The sequence below is a fragment of the Anser brachyrhynchus genome (genome assembly GCF_964034855.1).
Source record: "Anser brachyrhynchus genome assembly, chromosome: 1".
NCBI lineage: Eukaryota > Metazoa > Chordata > Aves > Anseriformes > Anatidae > Anser > Anser brachyrhynchus.
The window spans coordinates 94,335,054-94,358,459 of NC_137694.1; the positions used below are offsets into that span (position 1 = coordinate 94,335,054).

At 39.8% G+C, this 23,406-nt stretch overlaps 1 protein-coding gene across 12 annotated transcripts in view; it reads right to left on the minus strand.

Moving 5' to 3' along the window:
- Window positions 1-23,406, minus strand: part of LOC308188017 (uncharacterized protein) — a 625,739-nt gene that overhangs the window by 353,715 nt on the left and 248,618 nt on the right. For all 12 annotated transcript variants that reach the window (XR_013945068.1, XR_013945069.1, XR_013945075.1 and 9 more), the window contains one exon: window positions 506-634. The gene's annotated coding sequence lies outside the window, so the exon portion shown is untranslated. The remainder of the gene's footprint in view (window positions 1-505; window positions 635-23,406) is intronic.

Sequence of the window (23,406 nt, forward strand, 5' to 3'; positions counted from 1 at the left end):
AAATTATCCAGGATTGTTCTATATGCGTTTAATTCATTTCTGACATGAGTAGGCTGGGAAAACAAATATACCATTTACTTACCTATACAAAGGTGCTTACTAAAAACTTGATAAATATAGTTATCTTAGCAGAAACTTTTATGACCCTTATTTCATTGGTATGCCTGGAAACTCATTTACTAAATGAAATTGGTATAGAATACATTACATTTTCCTTTCCTTTCCCATAACATTTTATTTTCTTTATTTAACCCCCCAAAAGGGGGGGAGGGGGTTAGGGCGAAGGGATGATTATAGAGCAAGAAAAAAGGAAATATGATCTATATGGTTTTCAATCTACAGAGGAAGGGAAGACAAATTCATGTTTTCCTTCTGGCAAAATGTATTAATATAGGATGAAAATTCAATATAAATATCAAGTCTCTCTAAGACAGAAAGAAGAGATGTTAGTGCAAAAGGGGATTAAAGTACAGGTCCAATTAGAATCAAACAATAATTTTCTTACCTGGACAGGATCAGAAGGATGATCTCACTGTATGACGGCATCCTATTGCACCAGATGATAAAATGGTACAGTGCGTTTCTCAGAGGGAAGACATTCATGTGTTGCTACACCTATTTCAGTTATGGTAACCTAGAATACAGAAACCAGCATCTCAGAAACTACCACTGGATTTCAAAGAAGAATATACCTTAAGAATAAGCAGCAAATAATTCCAGGCTTCCCCCTAAATCTCTATGTTTCCAACCAGCTGTTCATTCATTTGGTTCAGAGAAGCAAGTAGAACTGATGTGCTTTTACAAATGTGCATTAATCTAAAATTTTAACTGAAATAAAACCACTCATGATATTTCTGGCAAATCTGTGCTCTGACACAAAACTAGTGCATCAATAATAGTCACTCTTATCTTATTATCCAGACTTCAGCACAAACCATGAAATTCAGAGTGACTTTTTAATACATAAATAGTAAAATGCGAAGCATGTTTGTTTGGCTTTGTCTGTAGCATTGTGTGGACTTCACACATCCAGAGCAAATTGCTCAACTAGTAACAGCCTTTCTTGGAACATAGTATGAAATCTCAGAAAAGGACTATGCTAGAGTCAGAAGCATTGAAGAAGACATTAATAGCAGTGGCGTCAGATGTCACTGCTCATATCCTAAAATTTTACACATTAATTACTTTATGCACTAGAGGCTATACGCAGCGTTCTCCAACATGGTGTTTTACAAATCATCCTTTCAAAATACTAAGCCTTTCCAATATATCTAGATTTTGTCCTGGGATTTCCATCAGTGTGTTACTCTGCTATTTCAAAAAATAAAAAATAATAATTAAAAAAAAAAAACCTAACTCCCTCAGTCAAAATTTTCAGCCTGTATCCACTCCTTGATCAAACTGCACTCACACCAAAGTCAACAGTTGACTCTATGGGACAAAGGCTTCATAACATACAAGCACGGTATGTGCTATAAACTATATCAGCTTTGTTTTCATAGAATCATAGAATCAGAATATCCTGAGCTGGAAGGGACCCACAAGGATCATTGAGTCCAATTCCTGGCTCCACACAGGACCACCCAAAAATCAGCCCATGTGTCTGACAGCATTGTCCAAACGGTTCTTGAACTCCAGCAGTCTTGCTGCCGTTACCACTGCCCTGGGGAGCCTGTCCCAGTGCCCGACCACCCTCTGGGTGCAGACCCTTTCCCTAACACCCAGCCTGACCCTCCCCTGTCCCAGCTCCATGCCGTTCCCTCGGGTCCTGTCGCTGTCCCCAGAGAGCAGAGCTCAGCGCCTGCCCCTCCGCTCCCCTCGTGAGGGAGCTGCAGGCCGCCATGAGGCCTCCCCTCAGCCCCCTCTGCTCTGGGCTGAACAAAACAAGGGGCCTCAGCCACTCCTCAGACATCTTCCCCTCTAGATATCTGACCATTTTGTAGCCCTCCTTTGGACACTAATAGTTTAATGTCTTTCTTACATGATGGCACCCAAAACTGCACACAGTGCTTGAGGTGAGGCCATGCCAGCAGAGCAGAGCGGGACAGTCCCTTCCCTTGACCGGCAGTGCTGTGCCTGAGGCACCCCAGGGTAGGGCTGGCCCTCCTGGCTGCCAGGGCACGCTGCTGGCTCATGTTCAATCAACTTGCTGTCAGCCAGAACCCCAGATCCCTTTCTGTGGGGCTGCTCTCCAGCCTCTTGTCCACCAGTCTGTACATATAGCCAGGGCTGCCCCATCCCAGGTGCAGAATCTGGCACTTACTCTTGTTGAACTTCATGAAGTTGGTGATTGCACAGCCCTCTAATTAGTCGAGATCTCTCTTCAGAGATCTTTCTCTGTTCTACTGTGTATACCTTTTTTTGCTTTCATCTGTTATTATCACATCCCTGATACTCAGCTGAATGGACAGCATGTATTCAAGCAGGATTTCCTGTGGATGAATATGCTCCTGAATATGCAATGTGTGCTCTTTTACTGCTGGATCCTTTATTAAACTACCTGAATATTAGTGGCCCGAAATTGATATGATTAAGGTCTAATGAACTACTGATTAGCACTAATGAACACAACTGAACACACATTTTATTAAATGATTTGTCTCTTTTGAAATGAAAGTAATGTTGGGCCCATTAATAAAAATTATTTGGGTCATTTATGAGCAACTGTTGCACTCCTTGGAGAAAAAGGGTAGAAATCAGTCAGTCTGCAATCTTATTAGTGTTTCAGCAGGTCTAATGCATCAGTAGTCAGGGTTCACAAGCTCTATTTTCTAGGCTTTGTAAGGCCACAGAAAAACTTGGATAAGTTTATATGAGTGTCTTTGACAGGACTGATACATCTTTATGACCTGGCAGGATCGGAAGTTATACAGCATTCAGGAGACTTTGTTCCCTAGTTCTAAGTAATAAAATGGACGTGACTGGGAGAAATAAAAAATAAAATAAAATAAAATAAAATAAAATAAAATAAAATAAAATAAAATAAAATAAAATAAAATAAAATAAAATAAAATAAAATAAAATAAAATAAAATAAAATAAAATAAAATAAAATAAAATACGGAAAGATAATTGCTTATTCATATGTTTGCATATTTGCTATATCTTCTTCTAGCCCAAACCATTTTGGAACCCAATTGTACTAATGACGGCTGATCTACCACAACACACAGCACTAGTTTACAAATAGTTCAAAGGTTTAAAGATGGAAATGGTATCCAACACACTTTACGGAAAGATGGAGGAAGCATAAATGAACAAATGTTCTCATTATGTGAGGGTAAGATGGAGATATTTGTCTTACAGAACAAAGACAAGTCATAAAATATCCGTAAGTACAAGTGATGAAAACATCACTTTTGGCTTAGTGTTTAGAACACTATGTCCCATAGTATCCAAAATTATATGTTGAGTTATTAAGATATCATTCCAATTAACAAACAAGATTGTTCCCAAATAATTGCCCACTTCCTACATTAATTCAGTTTCCCCTAGAAGGATTTCTTTCCAATTATCCAATCAGATATCAAGGAGGAAGGAGTGACAAGAACACAGCCCAGGGCAGTCATCTTCAGACACTGCATTATCTGCTAACAGGTAACATAAATAGACACTGAAAGTCCAAGGACTGAAAAATTTGCTCTTTTTCTTTCTACTGCCATAAACACTAATGTTTGCAATTCCAACAGCACAACGACCCTGAAGTAAAATCAGTACGCTTCTACGTGAGTCCCCTGCCATCAATATGTGTAATATTTAAGGCCCTGGTGAGAAGGAGGAACCTTAAGGAAACCAGACACACACATGTTGCAGAGTTCATAGCATAGATAAAAATCAACTGGCACCTGTTGACTTAAAGGAGTCTTCTCTAGTGCAGAGTCATTATAGTTTTGAGATCAGTTATCCCTTTGTTAAACCAAGTTCTAACACTATCAAAAAGAACCCCATGAACACAGTCAGGGATTCAGAGAGTATTGTAATATAAACCCTCTGTATGTAAACAGCCAGATCCAATATCACTCATATATTAGGTAGAACGATTAATGTAGAAAAAATGTAGCACAAATGGAAAGACTAATGAGACCTTTACAAGATGATTTTCATGTAATTAAGTATAGTGGGCTAAATTCTGCTTCAAATTGTTCAAAAGTGGAACGAGAAGAATCCGCATGTACTTTAATAGAACTACTCTGCACCAAGAAGAGAGAAACTGCCGACAGAATTTGACCTATTGCCAGTAATGCCAGCTTAGCAAAGCAGCTATTTTTCTTTACCATATAACAAATTAAATGAATCTACAAAGTCTCAAAATAAATTTCTTAGAAACTTGAAAAGGTTGAATGCATAAAGTAGGAGGAAAAGACAGAGCACATAGAAGTGGACACAGCCTGACCCAAAGCCTAGGGAAATCACAAAGAACCTACCTAAGTGTTTCAGTCTTTAAGTTGTTATTATTGTTGAAGGGAGGATGTTGATGAGCACCTTTCCAATTGTATGAATAAACACCAAGGGAAGAGATTCTCCCTTTTGCTGTTAATTATGGTGTCGAAGAAGCACTGGGAGACTCTGCAAAGAGCTTCCCTTTGGACATAACTGAGGAAAACTGCCTAAGACCTCTATACGAGGGCTTCAAGCAATGAGACAGCTACACTAGGAGTTGGAAAGGCCTTAAAATTGCTGACAATAGGCACTGCTGCCACTTTTAAAAAGCTTTGTGCAGGGTTCAGCATGCACCAGTGATGAAGGTGGGACTTCAGACTCAGTCCTTAGCAGCAAGACCAGTTGTTCTCTGGATACGCAGTACCCTGAGCTGGTGGAAGGGGGTGGGGAGCAGGATGTGGCCCTCACTATCCATGAGGAAATGGTTGGCAACCTACTACAGCACTTAGATGTACGGAAGTCGACAGGACTGGATGGGATCCACCTGAAGGTGCTGAGAGAACTGGCGGAGGAGCTGGCCAAGCCGCTTTCCGTCATTTATTGGCAGTCGTGGCTATCAGGGGAGGTCCCAGTCGACTGGCGGCTAGCAAATGTGACGCCCATCTACAAGAAGGGCGGAAGGTAGACCCGGGGAACTATAGGCCTGTTAGCTTGACCTCAGTGCCAGGGAAGCTCATGGAGCAGATTATCTTGAGTGTCACCACACGGCACTTGCAGGGCAAGCAGGCGATCAGGCCCAGTCAGCATGGGTTTATGAAAGGCAGGTCCTGCTTGATGGACCTGATCTCCTTCTATGACAAAGTGACGCGCTTGGTGGATGAGGGAAAGGCTGTGGATGTGCTCTACCTTGACTTCTGTAAGGCTTTTGACACCGTTTCCCACAGCATTCTCCTTGAGAAACTGGCTGGTCTTGGCTTGGACTGGCATATGCTTCATTGGGTTAGAAACTGGCTGGATAGCTGGGCCCAAAGAGTCATGGTGAATGGAGTCAAATCCAGTTGGAGGCCGGTCACTAGTGGAGTCCCCAGGGGCTCAGTACTGGGGCCAGTCCTCTTTAATATCTTTATCGATGATCTGGACGAGGGGGTTGAGTGCACCCTCAGTAAGTTTGCAGATGACACCAAGTTAGGTGCATGTGTTGATCTGCTCGAGGGTAGGAAGGCTCTGCAGGAGGATCAGGATAGGGTGGACCGATGGGCTGAGGCCAACTGTATGAAGTTCAACTAGGCCAAGTGTCAGGTCCTGCACCTGGGGCACAACAACCCCAAGCAGTGCTACAGGCTGGGAGAAGAGTGGCTGGAAAGCTGCCTGGCCGAGAAGGACCTGGGAGTATTGGTTGATAGTCGGCTGAATATGAGCCAGCAGTATGCTCAGGTGGCCAAGAAGGCCAACAGCATCCTGGCTGGCATAAGAAACAGTGTGGCCAGCAGGTCTAGGGAAGTGATTGTCCCCCTGTACTCGGCTCTGGTGAGGCCGCACCTCGAGTACTGTGTTCAGTTTTGGGCCCCTCGCTACAAGAAGGACGTGAAGGTGCTCGAGAGAGTCCAGAGAAGGGCGACGAAGCTGGTGAGGGGTCTGGAGAACAAGTCTTATGAGGAGCGGCTGAGGGAGCTGGGATTGTTCAGCCTGGAGAAGAGGAGGCTCAGGGGCGACCTTAACGCTCTCTATAGGTACCTTAAAGGAGGCTGTAGAGAGGTAGGGGTTGGTCTATTCTCCCACGTGCCTGGTGACAGGACAAGGGGGAATGGGCTAAAGTTGCACCAGGGGAGGTTTAGGTTGGATATTAGGAAGAACTTCTTTACTGAAAGGGTTGTTAGGCATTGGAATGGGCTGCCCAGAGAGGTGGTTGAGTCACCATCCCTGGAGGTCTTTAAAAGGCCTTTAGATTTAGAGTTTAGTGATATGGTTTAGTGGAGGACTTGTTAGTGTTAGGTCAGAGGTTGGACTAGGTGATCTTGGAGGTCTCTTCCAACCTAGATAATTCTGTGATTCTGTGAAAATCTCCCTGCAGAACTGTGATCTCCTGAATGTCTCCTGTTCATTCAAGGCTACTTCGTTTCCAGAATGACAGACTTAATAAGCAGAGAGTTTCTTCAATACCACCATGCACAATTTATGTTTAGCTTCTCATCTGTTCAAGCAGACAATCTTCCTAATTGTTTACAGAGAAAACATTAATTTTCACTTGTGGATCAAGACATCACTACTTTAAAGAGTACTAACCAAATTCAAACCCTGTTACAGAAGCCAGCTTTAATTAAAAAGAAGAAAATTAATACATGCTTTCAACTTGCACAAGTGTAACCCAGAGCAGATTACAGGGGAAGAGTGTTGTTTTTATTATTTAGGGTCTTCAACAAAACTACCACTACTAAAAATCACCTGAAATCATTAACTTAATAAGTGGTTTGTTGTGAAATTTAACTTAATTAACCAAGATATCACACGAACATATGTGGTTCAAACATTATTAATGGAAATAATGTCCACAGTATGTATACACTGTGGCCAAAAAGCACTGTTGGTTTTAAGAAACAGACATTATAAAACATTAACATGAGGGCAGGCATTTAGTATGTGATAAATTAGACATCCTAGGGTATTAAAAAACATTTGCTGTTTTGGAGCAACTATGAGAAACTTTTCTGATAATATACAGTTTTTGAACAGCCTATTACTATATACTACCAGTGCTTCTGATGGGCTTCTGCTTTGTTCCAAAACTAAAATTGTTTCTAAGACTACAGTCGTGCTTAAATTATGAAGAATATAACCCCAAACTAAGAAAGATTTTTAATAACACATCAAGACTTTTTACTCAGCCTTGTCCCTCAGAAAATTGTGTTGAAAGATGAAACAGTCACTTTTAAGGCTTATAACACCAAAGGGAGTGGCAGGATTTATGCATGTGAAACCACTGCTTAACAGGCTTGCTATCAACTTGGTATCAACAACATGGAGATGCCCATTATTTGGCAGAAAAAGGAAGTACATATTTCTCTGCAAAGAAAATTTTTGAATGATTATGTCTAGAAAATATTCCCTTGGACATGTAATAAGTACTAACCATCAGCAAGTCTATTTTTATTTAACTATGAATAAGTGAGGTTTGGTTTGTTTTTTTTTTTTTTTAAGAAAAAAAATAAGAATCTGCTTCATTTTTAGAAAAGGTTTCTCAGGGGCTGAAAAACTGCGAAGACAAAACCAAAGGCTTAGGAATAAGGAATTAAAAAAAATAATAATAATTATGTCTTCATTTCTGAGGGCAAAAAATAAATTGTGGATTATCTCAGCATCTTATAAAAGATAAAACATTAAAGTTATGTACGTAAAACCATACATTATTCATGAACTGTAAAATGTGCATCCTTAACTAGTTATTCCCCCCAGAATGTAATTAAACCCGATGGCTCTTCTTTCAGGACATGTAAGAATAATAAACAGGACTGTTAAATAAAGAATTGAATTAAAGCTCCTGGTAAATTTATTTGACAATAATTTACATTAACAAGAAAAGAAAAAAGTTTCAGTTACTCATACAACTACATCTTAGAGTAACAGGTCCTGGAAATGACATGGCTAAATTTAACAGAAGTATGTCCTTTTCATTTAGTTAGATAAATCACATTTGAATTAAGTGTAAGTGGCTAGAAAAACTTGGTTAATTTGAATCTGGTTTGCTTTATGTTTTTGATAACAACACATCTCATATTATGATGTGAAACACTCAAGGTTGTTAAGATAATGTTCACTCCCACAGCAGATGAGTCAGCTCTTCAAACCTAATAATTATTATCCTCATTGATTCCTACTATCACTCAGCCCATGATGGGTCATTTGTGGCTTCCATTCTTCTGGACACAGCCATATGGCATCCCAGTGGGATCCAGGGCACTGACCCTGGGCTATTACAAGGGATACATGGTTGGCAGGCTAGACTACTGATTAAATATTAACCACAGCAGACACATTATTTCCACTCTGCTTTGAAATGAGTCTTTAATTAGAAAGAAAATAGCAGCAGCAAATGAAGTTTCATGCTTGTTGTCTGAAGTAAATATTTTGACCCATTGCCTGTGGTACAAGCTCAGAAAAGTCCCGTGAGACTTTCAGGCTGCCACTCAGATGATATAGAGGTGTCTTGGAATGTACGCAGCCATCAACCATCTAACATAGGTAAGGAAACTTAAATAAGGGAGATGTCTTAACTATCTGTATATAATACAACCATGTTTCTTGTATTTTTTCTCCATTCTAATTGTTTATCATCAATAAATTTCAGTTTGGATCTATTTAGAATCTAGGCCCTTAAATGTACACATGCAAACCCCATCCTTTCTTATGCAGCTATAGGGGCATTATTTCAAATCCATTTCTGCAAAAGGAAAGTTTCTTTCAGATTTCACAAGCACCAGGACTAGGTTTTGAAATACAGAAAATAGGTAAGCACTTTGTCATATATTCTTCTTTGAGTGAGAACACACATCTACAATAAGGCATCTCCTGAACTACTATCAAGACCAGATTTCCTGCTCACATATTCAGCAAACCTAGAAGCCTATCCATAAGTTGCCCTCTAGAGAGCATAGCATCCCCTTTACTGGGCACCTCCAGCAGCTCAGTACATTCTCCTGGTATCTTCAAACTCCTGATAAAAGAAAACCTCATTACTGTTTGTATACTGATCTCTGAAAGTAATTTTCTCTGAAAAAGAGACTGCACTCTAGAGGGTGCAGGATCCCACCTTTTATAGCAGGATGTTAAGCAGATAGGATATCATAAAACATGTCAAGGATCTTTGCTGGAAGAAGAGGAAGGTATAAAGAAAAACGATTTAAGAAAGTCACTGATAGTTGCTAACAACTGCTCATCTTCCATTCTTACTATCAAGCCAATGCTTAACAGTTTGGCCAAAGTGAAACCGGAAATAATTGCTGTTGCTAAAATCAATTGTAAGACACATGTAAAGACCACACAAAATTCAGACTCAAAGAGCATCTCACAGGCAGTCCATTCCTTCTTTCTGGACAGAGACTGAATTTTCTTTCTTTTTTTTTTTTTTTTTTTTCTCATTAGTAGTAAGCCAGTTTGTCTACTGCACAAACAAAGGCTCAACTCAGCATGTGACCTTCTGCAGAAAAGAGCTCCTATTGCTTTAAATGTTATCCCCCTGCATTGCAGAATAGGCAACTGGTAAGAAGCCTGTGTGGCATGTACTTCCCAAAATACAGATTGGGGCTTCAAGCTTTAATCAGCAAATGTGGGACAAAATGAATATTAATGTAATAATCCGTTATTGACAGCATCTCCATCAGCATATTCTGGTGACTCCCAGAGGTACCTGGGGAGACCTACACAGGCTTGATCTCGCTCTTACTCCTGACTTTGTTCTGTGCAACTCCATGCACTCTGCCGGTGTTAACTCCACAGTAGTGTGGGACAGAGGAAAGAAGCCATCCCTGTACTGGCTTGCAGGGTACAGCCAGCAGTTCATCTCCAGAGTGGATCCACCAGCTCTGATCTGCTCCTCTGTCTTTGCCTGGCTCCTGAGAAAACCGAATAAATGACCCAGGACAACCCAGTGCGGGTCTTTAGTCCCCTCTAGTGGCTAAACTGCTTCCACTGATCTGAGCTGCTGGCTGCCACCAAGTTAACTCCTATCTGGCTCAAGGCACACAGCTTTCATTTCAACACAGTTTATTCCTATAGAGGAACTATCCCAGAAATAAAATCCTATTATTTTATTATTAACTGGCTCATACTGTGTTGACAAAGGCTCTTAACAGACACCATCTCCAGAGCACAGCTGAAAAAAGATGCAGCATCACAGGCTTGGGTTGATACTTAATCTAAGCAAGCCGCTTTCTGAAAAGCAATTTGCTACCCATGAATGAACTATATTATGAAATTAGAAAACAATCAGTATGATTATCAAGAAGTGTAGAAGTGTTCCAAGACCTAGACATTTCCATGAATATTCCAGTCATCTGGCAACGCTAGGCTGAATTCCTTTAGGAGACTTTTTGTGTTGGGAAGGATTCTGCATAGGACAGGCTATTTTTCTCTTTAAATAAAGATACCTCCTTCCCTCACTTTTCTTTCAGCCACTAGAGACTTCAATTCTTCAGCTGGATCCAGGCCAAACTATGAGTCTCTTTGAAAAGCAGCACTGATTTCATTGAGACTCCAAATTGAAGTAAGTAGCATGGACTAATCTTGGGATTTTTATCATTGCAAGTCAAGCGGTAAATGGGCTTTCTACACAGCTCAACTCTAGGAGTTGGGAAATTATATGAGAAACTCTGATTTCTCCTACTCCTGGTCCTGCAAACCAGAGAGAAAACATTGAAAGCAAAACTCCTAAAGAAGTGGAAACAAATAAAAATGAAGTCTTGCTCCTTGAAAAAGAAGCAAACGTCATTAAGCTTTGGTTTGTGTCATTTTTATTGTTTGTATTTCAGAGAAATGTGGTTGACGAATGATCAGAATTATCAATACTTGATAGAGGGCCAGTTTTATTGTCAGCATCAACACTGCTGTAACTTGAACCAGAGAAATCACTGGCAGAAACAAGGTATCAGAAATTACTTTTGAGTTAGATGCACAGGCATTCTCAAACACCGTAAAAAAAAAAAAAAAAAGAGTAAGTTTTAGAATACATTGTGGACATATTCTGTTCCTGTATAAAACATCTTTGCCACCAGTGCTCTTTCTAGCAAAAGAAATGAAAATACTGGGGTGGAGGGGGAAGGGAAATCAGCTTCCAGGTGCATGCATAGCTCTCATTTAGCCCTCAGTAAACAAACTGAGTTTGTTACGGAGGAAGGCAGGCAATCTACAGCATCCCAGGCACTCTTCTCTCCAACCAGGCTGAAGATTATGTGTTTACATGGAGTATTACAGCACAGCAGTTTCCAAATGGCCTTGTAGTTCTTCACTGCTCTCAGCCTTTGGTGAGCATTTTTTCATTTTACACATTGTTCAGAACTTGCTACGGTGATTTCTAAAGTTATGTAATTGTGTCTCATGTGCTCATGTGAATGACTATTTCTTTGGCCTTATTTTTCCAGAAATTCTTCCAGCGTTGCTTTTCATGGCAACACTAGCACAGAAATAGCTGCATGGAAGTGGTAGAACTCTGCCCTTTTAGGTTCAGTGAAGATAGCCTTTTAACAAGCGGACTGTTTATTCTGACATTGCTACACGATACGTTGCTCTGCTGATTCTATTAGAACATGTTAGGTACTAATTTTACCTATCTACAGTTTCAAAAAAAGCAAAGACAACTTATTTGTCTCTTATATTTTAATGATACCTCATTTCCCTAGCACCCTGTTCAGTGTTAATAGTCCATATAAAAGCTCATTCTCATTATTAAAGCATAAAAGTAGAGGGAAAAAGACACAGAAGGGAAAGACTGCAAAATGGTCATTGCTCTGAGTCCCATATTCTAGATTTACCAGGTGTTTGACCAATCTGAATTTGATCAGCATGTTGCATTACTGAAGGTCTACAGAGAGAAATGATTATCTCGAAGCACTTTGCAAACATTGAGAGAATTCTACAGAAAGACACCCTTGTGAAGAAAGACGGATGATTCCTTATTTAATCAATGAGGGGAAAAATGAAGCACAGAAAGGTTAAATGACTCATCAAGGTCACACAGAAGAGGCTCATTCTGCTCACAATTAAACTTGCTTTAATGTTAACAGGAGTGAGTTTACACCAAATTCAAAGACAGAGTTGGCATCAAACCCATGTCTTGGATTAGCAGCACTGACTATTCCACCATTAAGGCATGCTTCTTTCCAAAACATGAATTACTTTTGGAAGGAAAATAATTTGTCTGCTTCCTAATCCAGATATGAATACCTTTCTGTGAGATATCCAAGTGATCTCATCCTGCATCCTCCACACACATACATACGCTGTATTAGGCAATGAAACATTTATGCCAGAACAACACAAGCTTATATAAAACTACATAATTTATTACTGTTATTATTATTTTCCTAAACAGTAAAATAATGCTTCAGATACAGAAAAACTATTTCTTCAGGTCTGGTGAATAATGTTCTGTAAAGTAGCGAGAAGGCCTACAGTATAAAATGGAAAAGCACAGACCTGTTTGGCAATCGCAGTGTTTCATTCAGATCTTGTCACAAAAACTAAATTTGCATTTCAATGCAATATTTTTTGTCAATGAAAAGTTTGCCTTTTTTTTTTTTTTTAAATATAGATATAAGTGAAGCACAACAGTTCATTTTAGGCTGAATGAAACACTCCAAGTTGACTCAGAGTGGCCTTTATGTTTGTTCGGTCTGATTTGCTGAAATGTTTCTGTTCTGAACCAAATTCTCACCTCTCCCTTTGATTTTACAGTTTGGCCACTGAACTGAAAAAAATCCATTCATCACCTAATTTTATCATGATTTTACAGATGAGGAGCTAAAGCTCAGAGAAATCATGTGAATTTTTCAAGCCAGCACAAAGTCTGTGACAGAGAGAGTAATTGGATCAACCCTGCCAGACCTGTGCTAACACCATCATGCTTAGATCATCCTTTTTGTCTGTGCCAGTGTATCTGCAGCATTTTGTTTAGCTATGGAAGATGAATCAAACACATGAACTAAAATGAAATAGGCAGAAAAATGTGATCAAAACCACTTGCAGTTCCTCTGAAGGCATCAGTTAGGTTTAGGAAGGGAGGACGGAAAAAGAAAAGTATGTCTCTTTGCTCTATCCAAGAAGTTTGCCTTCTTCTGTCAGACACCCAAGATAGACATGATAAGAAACATCCAATTGCTCTTGCAGCATGCACCTGCCAAAGTAGAGCCGGTTCTTGCCCAGCTGGCATGAGGGAATGCACGTCCAACCATATGAAACCATGCATCCACCCAAAGGACGTTAGAATCATAGAATCATTAAGGTTGGAAAAGACCTCTAAGACCATCTGGTCCAACCATCACCCTACCACCAATGTCGCCCACTAAACCACATCCCTAAGCGCCAGGTCCAGCCTCTCCTTAAACACTCCCAGGGATGGTGACACCACCACTTCCCTGGGCAACCTGTCCCAGAGCCTGACTGCTCTTTCTGAGAAGAAATGTCTCCTCATTTCCAACCTGAACAAGAACTCCTCCCAAAGGTGATCAGCTATCCAGGTAACACAGTCAAACTGGAACAGGGACTTCTCTAGGTCTCTTTCTCTTACTGCTCTTGCTGTTATTTCTGCATCACTTTCTACTACAGACAAGATGTTTCAACTTCTCTCACTGCTGGAGAAAAAAGCCTTTAGGGACTTCTTTGCACTGGGACATGTCAGAGTTAATGTTCCACTGCTGCTCCTTGCCCCATTTCAAGCTAAGTTATTTGAGATTTCCCTGCGTTCCACACTTGTCTCAATGAAGTCAGTTATGAAACATAAAAGGAGAAACATCAGAGTCTCCTGAAACAACCTGGCAGCCTGCTGTAAGTCTAGTGACACTGCTCAAAAAGATGTCAATTGAAAGCAAATATACCTCAAACTCCCCAGCTGTACAGATTCCACTTACGCACATTACAAAGCATTAGGTGAACTACTGCTCCCCTTCCAGTCCTGTTTTCAGCAAACATTTAATTTGCAGAGCTATAGCTCTGGATAATGTGCTATTATGTTGGTTGTTCTTATTTAGGATTCTATCCAAATCACAACATTTGGAGCTCACATCAGCATACCCTGAAAAACTGGGTGTGCTTGTATGAGGAATGTTTTAGATCAACATTTTTTCAAGTTCCCTTATCTGCTCCTACATTTTAACCTGAGGTGAATTTTTGATCAGCTTCAGCTTTCACAAGTGCTTGGACCTAAGAACATGGATTCAAGACTCAGCAAGGGACCTTGAGCAGTGCCAAAAAAGCCACACTCTCAAAAATCGGTGACCTCCTGTATTGTGATTGCTCACAGTGTTGTCTTAGGTGGCTGGGCAACTAAAAAAGAATTGTAAGCTCACATTTGGGCACACGAACAAAGCAACAACCATTTAATCCTTCTCACCACATGCACAGCAACAGAAAGCACTTAGTCACATGCAGGTCACCTCCCTTGCTCTCAGAGGAGGAGTTTATAAAGGAGTGTATCTGTTTTGGTAACTTTGGTATCTTCCCTCTGGAAACACTAGAAGCTGTATTTTGGGTTTCTCCTCTTCTCTAATGGCATGACAGAGAAAGTAGGATGCAACAGATGAATCAAACACATGAACCAAGATTTATGGGCTGTCCTTTATGCATGTTTTTTGGGCATCTAACAATGACATCAAAAATTCTAGGTGGAAAACCACTTTAGTTATCTCCTAGAATTAACTAAATCAATAAATGTTTGTCTTTTAAGAAAAATACCATTTTGGTCCAAGATTCAATTATCACCTTTCTATCTGAAATACTACTATCTTTACTTTATAAGGCAACAATCTTAACAAAAGACAAGAGAGATAGTATGACGCTTACCATACTTCTTAAGCAGAATCTGAAGTATCATACTCTGGTTTTAAGATGAAGTGAGGTTGCCCACTATCTCTTCTATTTCCCTAGCTCCAAAGATAGTATTTCTCCTTTTGTAGCTGAGTTGGTTTTCCTGACCATGCAGTATTACCAGCTTGTTGAAGGTACTCTTAACGGTTTCATGATTGAGTCTCCCACTATTTGCCTAGCAGAATATGAACAAGACCCAACCCTGCAAATCCACCTGCAGATTATTAGGGTTCTGCATGAGTAAATTCACTGAAATAAGTCCACAAGTAGCTCTATTATAACATTTGCAGAACTGAAACTTAAGCTAGTAAATATTAAGTGTGCTGTTGGATTAGTTGTCTGTAGAGGAAAGCAACAAATATCTGTTTTACTAACATTAGCAAGACAAAAACCCTTGAAATAACCATCTGCAGCTTCCAAACACAGATACCTTAGTAGCGAAAGAAAAGAAGGTGTGACCACAACACCACCAAGCTGATCAGTAAGAAATAAAGAGGTTGTTACAAACACAGCCTTAGAAGTTGCTAGAAATTACAAATGATTACTCCTAATTGGATCTGCTCACGCCTCTCAGTGTGAAAGGGCAACAGAGGCAGCATATTGAGAAGCACAGAAAACACAAATGAACATAGCATGATGGAGATGAGGGGAACTGAAGTGGGAACAGGGTGATCCAGTTCCAGAATCTGACCATCAATCTGTATTATCTGAAAGTCCTGCATGTATATTCTATATGTAACATGCTATATACGGACAGAGGGTAGATTTAATTTAAATTGAGCCTTCTGAGACCTCCTGAAAATTCAGGAAAATTCAGTTTTTCAGGTTCCAAAAATATTATTTATGTCCCCATAAGAATCATGAAAACTTAATTGCAGGAACAAACAATATTTCCTATAGAAACCAGCTTGCACACAGAACAGATCCTCATAAAGACCAGGGCTAAAGCTGAATGGGTAACTTCTAGGTCAAACATTTCTAGTGCTTGATTGTGCAGCCTAAATAACATTCTTCTGATGTATGAGATTTTATAACGATAATTAATGATGTAAGAATTACTATCATTACTGCTCTCAGTAGGTTGCTTCAGGAGAGTTTTTCAGAACTCAGGCTCTGAAGCTGAAGTGTAGGGTTTTTTTTCTTAGTTTCTTTTCATGCAAACTATGTCCCCAAAATGTCAGAGTTAACTGAACTGTCACAGAGTCAACTGAACTGTAGAGATCATAACAAAAGAAAAGAGAAATAAGGAGGCATAGGCAATGGAGAAGAAAAATTCACCTGGGTTAGAAAGGAGATAAAAAGCCTGTGAGGTGACAGAGGTGAATATTTTATCTGCCTCTTTAAATAATCATGTTTTACTAGGTATGGAGTCCTAATATGATAAGATAATGACATGTAAGTGAGACCGTAATAGCCAGGGTAGAGACAAGAGGGTAAGAGATGGGAAAACAGAAATCCTGGCAGTGCAGTACTGAGCCACTACTATTGGTGTCTGCTGGGCTCCAGACAAATGCTGGGCAATATAATCATATAATCATATCAGTACCAGCACCACTTTGTTATTTCACACACACAGAGCTGTGTTACTATCATAGTGTTGCTATATTGCTCTTTACTACCTTGTGTTCATGGCTATGGAACGACATCAAAAAAACATGAAAACATCAGACAGGTCAATTTACAAAGTCAAATAATGCCCCCATCCCCAATACTTCTTAAAATTAAAAGAAAAGAAAGAAAAAAAAAATCAACAAAAGCCACTACCAGTATTTCAGAGAATCACAGTATGGTTGAGATTGGAAGGGACCTCTGAAGACCATCTAGTCCAACCGCCATGCCGAGAAGGACCACCTAGAGCACATTGCACAGGATGACATCCAGGCAGGTTTTGAATATCTCCAGAGAAAGAGACTCCACAACCTGTCAGATGGGAATGACCTAGCACATACTGTTTTAGAATTGCAAGTGCTAGGATAAAAAAGTGATTATATGAAATGCACGCACTTCAGCTTGGGTACAAAGGACAACAGTCCGAAACATAATAGAAACCACTGTTGAAGGGATATCGGACCATTACTCTTCAATTGTACAGAAACTTAAGAGAAAGGTGGAAGGGGAAACACAGACAATATGAAGTATGCTCACTAGCTCCAGCAGAGAAGAGTTGCAAACACATTTGCAAAATGGCCACTTGGAAATAACCATTGCTTGAACCTGCCAGATTTAAAGGGTCTATTCCAAATACACATCCCAGGCAAAGGTCTTCCTTCTTGATCACAATAGTCACTGGGGTAAATGTAGGTTGCACTCATTCAAATTCATTTCCCAAGGGAAAATTACTTTGTTGTTCTGGACAGAGTATTTCATGAAAAAAAAAAAAAAAGAGGGAAGGGGAGGGGAGGGGAGGGATTGTGATTATCAGCAATAGTCTTTACATGTTTGTTTATGCATGGTCTCAGCTGTACAAACACCACTGATTCCATCAAAATTATTTTGCACAACCTTGTGCAAGGATGTGGAAAATTTAAGTTGCAGACTAGATACAATGGTTATTAGAGGAGCAAAAAATCTGTATATAGTTAAAACTGAGTCTGTTTCTGTGCTGTCTTTATCAACAACCTAGAACGGTTCTTCCATAACTTGTGATATGATAGGAACAGTTTAGGGTGCGGAATGTGCATTTCTTAAGATATAGTTTGACAGGTTGTAGAATCATAGAATATCCTAAATTGGAAGGGAACCACAGGGACTGAGTCTAGCTCCTGACTCTGCACAGGACAACCTAAGTGTTAAACCAGATATCTAAGAGTGCTATCCAAATGCTTCTTGAATACCAATGGGTTTGGGACCATGACCACTTCCCTGGGGAGCCTGTTCCAGTGCTTGACTACTTTCTCTGTGAATTGACTACTTTCTCTGTGAATAACTTTTTCCTAACATACAGTCTGACCTTCCCCTGATGCAGCTTTAAGTCATTTCATCACATCCTACCACTGGTCACCAGAGAGAAGAGGTCAGCAACTCCCTCTCCGCTCCCCCCTTCACAAGAAAGTTGTAGACAGCAATGAGGTCACCCCTCAGACTCCACATCTCTAAGCTGAACAAACCAAGTATCCTAAGATGCTCTTCAAAAGTCATGCCCTCTAGCCCTTTCACCATCTTTGTAGCCCTCCTCTGGACACACTCAAATATTTTTATGTCCTTCTTATATTGCGGAGCCTGCACACAGTACTTGAGGTGAGGTCACACCAATGCTGAATATAGCAGAACAATCACTTCTTTCTACTAGTTAGCTATATTGTGCTCAACGCACCTCAGGCTGGCCCCTTTGGCTCCCAGGGCACACTGTTGACTCATATTGAGTTCAGAATCAACCAAAACCCCCAGATCCATTTCTTCAGGGCTGCACTCCAGCCACCAGTCCCCCAGTCTATACGTACACCCTGGATTACTCTGTTCCAGGTGCAGAATCCATGGATTCTGTACACTGTTATGTAGATTAATTGCAAGAAGAAAGTGAGGGCTAGGATTTTACAATTTTTTTTTTCCAAATTCCTCATAATCCCCAGGTAGAGGTAAGAAGAGGATTGGGTTCTGAGGAATCAAAAACAATTCATGTTTAAAAAAGAAAACAAGACAGGCATACACATTTTAAAAAATTCCTTATCAGCTTCCTGACTAAATACCTGTATTTAGCATACACTTCTAAAGGGAAAGAAGCACAGTCCCCTTCAAACATTCCCAGGCTTGCTTTGCTTATCTGACTCCACTCCAGTGAGAGATTTTTGACATGGCAGAAGGAAGCGCAGCTATTCCTCCTTCTACACTTTTCTACCTATACACACAGAGGAAAAGAGATGCTTTCAACTAATTTTGTCTCTCCCCATTTTGAAAGTCATCAAACACCTGGCCCTAACAGAGGCCCACAGAGTAGAGTATATGCCTAGTCAATATGATGGTCTGCAGATTTGGCAGCAAGACAGAAATTTCTATTCTGATCCTTATAATCACCTTCATGTATTCAACCTTTTAGTCATGTTTTGAGGAAAACTCAGCAAAGTGATGAGAGTACCAGCAACACCCAAGGTATAAAAGATGGATTGTGTGGTGGTTCAGTGGGAACTACCACAGGAATCATGTCACAGATATCTACTTGCCACAAATGAAAATTTGTGTAGTAAACACCCAAGATAAGAAACACGGATAATTTGGGTGCAGCCAGTCTTCTTCCAAGCAGACAAAAGTGACAGTGGTGTCACCATTTCTACATTGCAGCCCACACTGGTATAGCACTGGGCCCAAAGCGACCTGATCATGGCCTTGGAGCTCTAACAGAATTGCAGTGAAGACTGTTTCGCAAAATTTATAATACTGTCACTCAAACTGTTTCAAATAATCATTTCCAAACTTCAACCTACAGGAAATTATTTTATGTAGTGACACATCCCCTGATCAGTTTCCACCCAACCAGTATCATTATGGGAGTTTCCATTATTAAAGACTTTCTAGGCCTCTGTTGGCAGCTACGAAGTTGCCCTGTCACTTTACTGATGGTCTTCCTCATCTTTATATTCCCCCATTCTCAAAACAAGCAAAGAAAACAAAACAAAAACCAAACTAATACCCAAAACACTAGTACAATAGTTCATTTACTTTCTAAGCATTGGTGTGTTTGTTTGTTTAATTTCTGAGTACAGGAATCCCTTTGTACTGACTATAGAGTCATTGTTAGAGGACAAACTTCTAACTGTTAGAGACACTGTCAGAAGACATTATAACAACCTTCTTGTACTTTGCATAGTTCTGCTCATGAGGGAAATGTTTGGTTTCTGGGATTCTTCCGACATGGAACAATTTCTAGGGAAACTTCATAGAAAAGACAGAGTCCATAGCATTGGAAAAGAGGATGAAGGAAGAGCAAGAGTTCAGAAATGAACAACTTTGGTTCATTTACAGTAGCTGAAAGGTTTATAACAATAGAGTTTGTGAGATCACTCGGAAGAACATATTTAGGTTGACCTAGCAGTTGATACCATTTCAACTTTTACCTTACGCCCCTCTGTTTTATGATTTCATCCTTCAGCTTCTTCTTGCTCCCACCAAGGTGAGATTTGCTGAGCACATCATCAAAAAGTTGAAGGCCAGCCTCATCCGGTTACCTGGTGACTGTTCTGTGCTGTATACAGATCAGTAGGTTCACTGTGGGGATTGCCATCGATCAGTATGCATAAATCTTCCTTGAGGATTTCTGTCTGCAGTGGACCCTCCCTGATAAACAGGTAGCAGAACTGAGGTATACTTTGATTTGAGCACAAATAAAATAATTTTACTTTTGTCTTTCACAAGATGCAAGCCTGTTCTAACAGATAAGCCACTGAACTCCGGAGATCTAGGTAAATTCCCACTTCATTAGCAGACTCTGTATGTGACCTCCTTAATCTATTCCTGGCTGCTATTTCCCAGCTGCAAAATGGAAAAATTCCCTGCTTTGAAATTATGAGAAGAGAGAATCCATCAAGGACAGTGAAATACTCATATATCATGGTGAGGAGCAATTCATAAGCACATAGACATTGGTACTTCATTCTTAAGGATGACCTCTGTTTCTATAGTATTCATAGCCCTTGCTCTTTAGACTCATCCCATTTATACCTTGTGATTAGTATCAGTAATTTAGCATTTATATTACTCCCTATGTTATTATAGGGAATACCAAAAAACAATTAAATAGCTCAAAGAGATGTTTATTGGCTAGGATTCTACACTGAGATTACAGAATTTGGGCCATAGGTCTCTCATGCATTTAGAAGCATTTTTCCCCTGGGTGGCCCCTTCATTGCTTTACTATATCATAATTAAAACTAAATTGCATTTGGAGAAACAAAATGCTGGACGTTTAGTGATGCATTATTCTTGGCGTGGATTTGTTTTGCTTATTCACTCAGTAATTTGTGAAACTCTGTAATTTGCAATGGGTATCCCAGTCATTAGTGCAAATTATTCTCCTTCTACTGTATTTGCATGTAATTGCCTTTTGAAATTAATTCATTTAAATTTCTTAAAAATAATTTGTTACAGGATGTCATTTTCCTTAAGAGGTTTAATTTCTTAAGAGTTCTAGGTTTAGTGTTTAAGATGCATAATTAGAGGAGACATTCTTATACATTCACCTCAGAAATCATATATTCAGAACCAGTATGTGCCCCATGCTGGGCCAAATTTAAATTGCTTGTTTGGGGCAAAACAGGCTCATATTTGACTTCCCTGTGTACTAGAAGATTATCCAGCATCCTGATGACAGAATATACAACATACCAGTGAATAAGCTTTCAGGGATGGCCAGTTTTCACCCTGAGTATCACACTGAAGTCTTGGACTTGTATGTATTTTTTGTATGTATTTCTTGTATGTATTTTTTTTTTCACCACTGTTTCTGATATATTAATGTATTTATTGTGTGAGGTAGGGGGAGTTCTTTTTTCCCCTTCCAGAAAATAAGAACGTTTTCACAATGACACACTGGAATATGTTGTCTAGAGAAGTTGTGAATGCCCTATCATTGGAAGCGTTCAAAGTCAACTGGATGGGGCTTTGAGCAACCTGATTTAGCGAAAGACATCCTTGCTCACAGCAGAGGGGACTAGACTAGATGATCTTTAAGGGCCCCTTCTAACCCAAACTGTTCCATGATTCTATGATTCTGTAAGATAAAGCCGTATGATGATGAGACAATTTTTGTTATAGAGATGAACAATGAACCTGTATCCTCAGTGTTTGTCACCCAACCAGAGTCCTCTTTTCATGCAGGTCCTACACCAGTGAACTTTAGAGTATCCTTGAAGACCTTTAGATGCATGGTAAAGAACAAGCAACTCAACGGTTTAACTGAGCAGTCTCAGAATCTGAGGGAATAGGAAAACAGCTCCATATCACTTAAAATATTATCTGAGCTTTGGTAAGGTTCTAGCTAAACCTTGGATTGTGGGTCCTTTCTCCTGGTGACTTATACCAGAATAAGAAAAGACATTATTGTGATGAAACTTGATGCTCTGTATACAGAAGTTCAAGACTTGTTGTTTGTGTTTTGTTTGTTTGATTTTTTCCCCTCTTAGGGCATTGCTAGCTATTAATTATGTGCCTAGTAGAGACCTGAGCACAACCTTTTACTTTGTTAACTACAGTCACATTAAAATTTCCATCATTGAAGGCAGCAAACCACATTTTTGGAAGATAAAACTGACTGAAAGGTAAGAAATAATAATAATGGAAATTTGCTTTGTAAAATAATTCCTTTGAAAGTCATGTGCCTTGGGCTGTTTAAACCACTGAATGTCAGTACTCATCTTCCTTTCAAATCTAACTTTATCAAGACACAGTAGATTACCCAGCAGGCAATCTCTATTCATGTTCTTTGGTTGCACAAAAGTCTCAATGAGACTTTGAGTACCATAAGGCCTTTTTATATCACTTATTTAAATTAGCACGTGTTTGCACACACAAAATGTAATATTGTACATACAGTGTATTAGTATAATACCAAGGCTTTTATACATGAGCAGAAGCCCTTGCATTTAGAAAAAATGTCCCCATGATGTGTACAATTCTGCACAACTAAAAAACAAGGCAAAAAGAAGCCAGATATCACATCCAGTGATGTACCCCATTCTCACATGACTGCTGATCACAACAAGGAGTCATTTACCAAGCCTTGGGAATGGACTCTGCATTGAATATAACACAGGGAAGAAAGGGAAACTGTGCTTGCAGGAATTTTAGCTCTGGGAGACAGACAGGCAAGAGCTGGGATGCAAAGCAGCAAATCAAATGGAATAAGTACACTGCAATGTGCATTGTTTGTGGCTAGAAACACTGCAGGAAATACAAAAGCCAGCGGGAATGAAAGCCTGGAGAGGAAGGGTGAAAAAAGGAGAAGTTCTTATATCCAAAGTGGTTGCTCCTTCCTTTTCTTCCTTCTCCCCTCCAACGTGCAGGAAAAGTAGGAGTTTGCTTTTGCCAGCATTTAGCAGAAAAGCGCACTGGGAGAAGGGCAAACAAATGGAAAGTTTTCAGGACAGTTCTGAATTTTTTTTTTTTTCCTAAATAAAACTAAAAGCCTTGTGAGGGTGCATTTATTACAATTTTTGTTTCACAGAGATCCTATTTCTAGTCCAAAGTTTCTTCTGATTAGGTTTTCTCAGGGATGACAAAAAAAAAAGCGGGGGGGCGGGGAATATGTGTGGATGTGGAGTTATAAAGCAATTTGAGCACTGAGATGAAAAGTTTAACACCTAAACCGTGATGTAAACAGTGCAAAAAGCTCCCTTGTACTGGGCTTTGAAGACAGTTTTAATGTCATTAGGTAAAAATGGACTGACTGGAATGTTACATGACAAACTGGAACTTCAGAAAGCACAACATGCTCAGGAAACATAGCAAAGGCAACTAGAAGCTGATGAGA